Source organism: Eulemur rufifrons, chromosome 21, assembly GCF_041146395.1.
Source record: "Eulemur rufifrons isolate Redbay chromosome 21, OSU_ERuf_1, whole genome shotgun sequence".
Taxonomy (NCBI): Eukaryota; Metazoa; Chordata; class Mammalia; order Primates; family Lemuridae; genus Eulemur; species Eulemur rufifrons.
Window position 1 is genome coordinate 23232586 of NC_091003.1, and position 6000 is coordinate 23238585.

Below are 6000 nucleotides of genomic sequence, written 5' to 3' on the forward strand. Positions count from 1 at the left end.
GGACCCTGGAAACACAGACACACATTATGTCCTAGAGGAAGGACAAGACGGAAGGGCAGTGTGGCATGGGTCTGGGAGGTGGTGTCAGTGAGCTGGGGGTCAGGATGCTGAGGACCGCCCTGACCTGTGCAGTGAAGGAGGAGGGTGAGGAGGAGGAGTGGGGCCCAGGCCATGGTGCAGACACCCCAGAGCTGTGCTGAGGCTGCCACGCTGCAGGTGTCTCTTATCCACCCTCCAGCCCCAGAGGAGGGAGGGGGCCCTGCATGCAAATGTGCTGCTCCTCCCCTGCCCACCAAGCCTGCCCGGGGCCTGTGTGCAGCCCCAGTGACAGGGTGTCATTACTGGGAGGGGTCCCTGGGCTGGGCCTGGTGCAAGTCTCCCCAGCTGCCCAGAGAGGACCCCCCTGCTGGCACCAATGAGCTCTGAGCAGAGACCAAGTTCAAGTGCCTGGCTTCCCAGCTGAGCCACACAGAGCCCTTAGTGTCAGGCCCACAGTGCCCCCTGCTGCCCAGGACCAGGTGCAGTACGTCTGTGACCAGATGCCAGGGGGTCCTGACAGAGGCTCCTGCCCCCACCAGGGTCTTGACCACTGCCCCCTCCCTGCACAAGGGCAGAGTGAGGCCCCTTCTCTGGGAAGCTCCCACCTTGTCTCAGTCCTTAGTTTTCTCTTCCTCCTCGGTGGGAACAGGACACACAACTCACCCCATTAGCAAGGGGGCCTCAGGGGAAGGGACGACTCATCTACAAACTGAGCCTGAAATACAAAGTCCTGAGCTGAGAACAAGGGCAGATCAACTAGGAAACCACTTCCCAGGCTGCTCCCAAAGACAGCTTCTCTCTCCCTCCTTGGTTCCTCAGGAGGTCATGCCCAGGGACAGAGTGGGAAGTGTCTGGGAGGGTAAGTGAGGACGCTGAGTCACTCACTGGATTCATCACAAATGAAAAGAGGCCCAGGAAGTGTAAGAAATAGGTATCAATGTGGTTAAAAAAGGGAAGATGTGGACTTAGAGCTTCTTCAGACATAACAGGCTACGGAGCTCAAAGAAAGAAGAGAAGATGTGAATGACAACTTCTAAGGAAAGATATGAAAAATATCCACAACTCCTCTGAGATAAAGACCTTGCTGATAAATGGAGAAGGTCACAGGGCAGAAGGGGGCTGTAGAAAAGGCAGGGAGATGAAAAATTTGGGAAGGGAAGTCAGGAATAAGAGACAGGAAGGGGAGGGTGAGGATGGTTCACACTGTAGAATGGACTGGAGGAGAATCCGGTGGGGACATTGGGCAGGATCCAGACAGGGGGTCAGGTGGAAGGATATTTGGGGTGTGTTTGCTTTCATTCCTGTTTCATTTCTTACAGAAAGTGGAGCCTCTTCCAGCTTTTCATCTATTTTGTCTGGTCCTCTCTCTGCCTGGGTGGAGGGGTTCATCTTTGATCAAAATTTTTCAGTTCCCTCTGAGCAAGATTTCTCTTTGGTTTTTGTCAGCTAATGTCTTCCCTTCTTAACTTTCCATAATTCTTATGAATTTTGTCATATTAAAACACCTATGAGACCAGGTGCAGTGGCTCATGTCTGTAATCCTAACACTCTGGAAGGCTTAGGTGGGCGGATAGCTTGAGCTCAGGTGTTTGAGACCACCTTGAGCAAGAGTGAGACTTCATCACTACTAAAAATGGGGAAAAAATAGCTGAGCATGGTGGCACCTGTAGTCCCAGCTAATCAGGAGGCTGAGGCAGGAGGATCACTGGAGTCCAGGTGTTTGAGGTTGCAGTGAGCTATGATGACGCCACTGCACTCTAGCTGAGGTGACAGAGCCAAACTCTGACTCACTCCACACTCCTGAGTCCACACGTTACAGGATCCCAGATGATGCCTGTGCATGTGAATGTGTGCGGAGCTCTGATCTGACACAGGCAGGAAGGTGCTGGAGGGTTTGGTGATGGATGTTCCTCAGGCCTCAGTCTGCTCTGCTACCTGCCAGTGTGCCCAACAAACTGCCCTCCTGTGTCCCATTCTGTGAGTGATGCACCAGGCATGGTGCACTCGGGGCTTTTGAATATAGCGGGCATCTCCCCCTGAGCTCACAAATTCACAGAGACGACTGCAAGTGTTTTAGTAATAACAGATTATCTTCCCCTCTTCACATGTTATACCAGTGAACAAGTGGAATTATATAAAAGCTATAATTTTGCATTAGTGCTTATAATCTTGATAATATTAAGCAGTGCTTGTGTATTTATGTATTTTTAAGAAACAGGAGTTCTTTATATTAACCTTACATGGCAATCACAGTTTTAAAAGTTGGAAATATGAGTACAAATATTATTTCATTATTTGTGTTCATGTTTCTAACTTTGAAAACTGTGATTGCGGACAATGGAGGGCAAAGGTGAAGGAAATGCATTCAAATGAGGAATATTGTTACGCTGATTGTTTGGTGCATTGACTTCCCAGGACTGCTGTCACAGCGCACCACAGCCTGGGGGTCTAACCCAACAGGAATGGGTGGTCCCACAGCTCTGCAGGCTGCTCCTCCAAAATCACAGGGACAGCCATGTTCACCTTCACAGCTCTAGGGGAAGCTTCCTTCCTGTCCCTGGCTGCTGGTGGTTCACCTCCAATCTTTCCTGTCCCTTGGCTTGCAGCTGTGTAACTTCAGTGTCTGCCCCCATCTTCACATGGCGTCATCTCTGTGTCCCTTGTCCTTATTCTTATAAGCACACCAAGCACATTGGGTTGGGAGAGCACCCTAATCCAATATGATCTCTTTTTAACTAGTAATAATTACTTCTACAATGGCATCATTTCTCAAAATTAGACACCATTCCACAGTACTGGGAGTTAGGACTTCAGTGTACCTTCTTGGGTTGAAATATTATTGAGATTACATTAGAGAAGAATCCTTTTCTAAATTAATTATAATTTTTTATTTTTAAAATTATGCAATGCACTTGTACTGCATGAAAATAAATAAAGCCTAATAATATGAACTTTTTTTAATATTGAAAAGGATGATTTCTTCCCTTCACCATTAGTTTGCAATAAGAACGTCATTGGAGATGTGTTTGACCTTAGTCTTTACATCTGATCCAACTGTTACTGTTCTTTTGTGAATGCAGAATAATTAAATTCTACTTTCTGTCAATAAATTTATTCCAAATCAACCACAAATAACCTCTACTATAAGGCTTAAATGTGCATATGAATCATTTTATCACTTCCATTCACCTTTCTAAGTAGAGTCAACATTTAGGCTGCCCTGGGGGCTCAGGTTTCTGGTCACGTGATCTTGATATCACATGATCATATTTGTACCAGGCTCAGTCAAAAGCAGGTTATGTCTTGGTTTCTTATCTCTGCCTCTCACTGTGCTGAGCTCCACTGTAGTGTGGCATGCAGTGTCCTCAGCCCTGTCCTTGGGCTGGGCCCCCAAGAGATTCAGGGTGGCTTTGCCTCCAGCGAGGGAGACTGGAGGCGGGTGGGTGTCCAGGAGTCTTTGCTGTTTGTATCATAAATCGATGTCCTGGGGACTTCACCATGCTTCTGCTGGACCCAGCATGGATAGTGGCTGTTTGTGGAGCCACAGGTGACAATGACTGTCCCTTGGGGGGATATTGTCAGTGAGGACTCCTGAGTCACCAAAACCTGAGGGATGGTGTATGAGAGAAAAATAGACCCATGTTAGGAATGAGGAACAAAAGCAGAGAAATCCCTGCAGAGGCTGGTTTCATGGAGATGAAACTGGGCAGGGGGCAGGGAGGAAGAGGAGGAAGAGGAGGAGAAGAGTCCAGGCCATAGTGTGGACTTTCCAAAGATCCCCAGGACCCACAGCTGCTGCTGGACTTGGAATGTTCTTTTATCTCCTCCTCAGCTCCCTGGTAGTAGGGCCTGTGTGTGAGCGGTGTCTTCTGAGAACACGAGCCCTTTACCAACACCACCTGCACCACCGATTCTGAACGCTCAGCCCAGAGGGCAGCTCCTCAGTCCGGGAGGCTGGGCTGGCGTGAGCTCTCAGTTTTCCCCTTGGGAGGAAGCACCTGCTGTCACCACTAACTCAGGCTGCTGAGCAGGGGCCCAGGGACCACGCATGAGAACCATGGGGGATTATCAGGCCTTGCTGAGCTCTGAGAAGATCCACAGCTCCCCCTGCTGGACTGTGATAACCATTGCCTGTACTTTCTTTTCTAATTGTGTTGAACATCTTCCCTAAGGACGGATTTTTTCTTGTTACTTGTTCCCAGGTTCATTCAGATAGGTCAGAGAGGGTTTTCTTTGTCTTTTTTTTTCCTAATTTATTTTTACTTTTTAGTTGTATAATTTCCATTGGTTTGATTTAATATCTTCTACTTTTTTTCTGAGATTTGCTTCTTTTCCAAATGTTTCAAGAATATCCAAAATTGCTCATCAAATGATTCCATGATGCTGATTTCAATATCTCTGTCATATAATTTCAACACTAACTTGTCTCAATGTTGGTGTCTGTGGATTGTCTTTTCTTTTTCAGGTTGTGATTTTTCTGGTTCTTGACAAATTCCTTATTGTATCACTGGCACTTTGTCTACAGTTTATACTTGTTTTATTTAAATGTTTATACATTTATTATTTCAAAACATTTGAGGTAAAAGTGGTGTTTTATGACGTGGATATGTTGTACACTAGTGAAATATGAGGTTCAGGTGTACCCATCACCTGAATTGTGTACATCATACCTAGTAGGTAACTTATTATCCTGAACCTCATCCCACTCTCCACCCTTCTGAGTGTCCAGTGACCCTTGTGTCACTGTGTATGACCATGTGTACCCATAGATTAGCTCTCACTTATAAGTGAGAACATGTGGCATTTGTTTTTGTTTCTGAGTCACCACTTAGAATAATGGCCTCCAATTCTATCCAAGTTGCTGCAAATGGCATTATTTCATTCTTCTTTATGGCTGAGTAGTATTCCATGGAGAGTGTGTGTTTGTGTGTGTGAAACATTTTGTTTATTTAGCCCTGAGTTGATGGGCATTTAAGTTGACTCAGTACCTTTGTGTTTGTGAACTGTGCTGCAATATACATACAAAGGCAGGTATCTTTTTGATATAATTTTTTTCCTTTGTGTAGATGCCCAATAACAAATCATATGCTTTTTGGTTTTGGTTCTGTTTATATGGTGAATCACACTTACTGCCTCACATACGTTGACACATACGTTGAACCGACCTTGCATCTCTGTGCTGGAACCTAGTTATCATGGTGAAGCATTATTTTTTTATGTGCTATTGGATTCTGTTGTCTGGCATTTTGTTGAGTATTTTGCATCTGCATTTCTAAGGGATGTGGGTCTGTACTGGTGCTGTGCTCACCTGCAGTGCTGAGAGTGGACCCGCTTACCTCGTGCCCCAGCTCAGGGCAATGCTGTCAGTATCCCCTCTTCGTCTGCACTGTGAGACAGCTGGCATGTCATTTGTTTATCAAGTTTAAGGGTTTCTCCCTCTATTTATCCAAATCTGAACAATTTTTTGGTCATAAATGGACTTTGAATTTTATCAAATGCTTTTTCTGTATTGATTGATGAAGTCACGTGGTTGTTCTTTGGCCTATGGATATGGTGGATTGTATTGGGTGACCTTTGCATAGTGAACCAACTTGTAATGACCTCTGTTTGGCATGGTGTGCCCTTCTTGACATCTGTTACTTAAGTACATTTGGTAATCTTTTCTGAATAATTGATGTGTTTCTAAGTGACATCTGCTTTGTTCGTTTGTTTTTTTTACTACCAGGAGAATGTTGGTACCAACAGTAGATTGCTCAATTTGGGAAGAATTGTTATTCTAACCACATTCAGTGTGTGAATCACAAACTGAAAATATCTATTTATTTATTTAATTTTTCTTCATTTCTCTTTCAATAATTTGCACTTCTCAGTGTATAAGACTTTTAATATTCTCAAATTTATCTTTAATATTTCACATTCATACTAGTATAAATATTGATTTTACTTAATAATGTTTGCTGG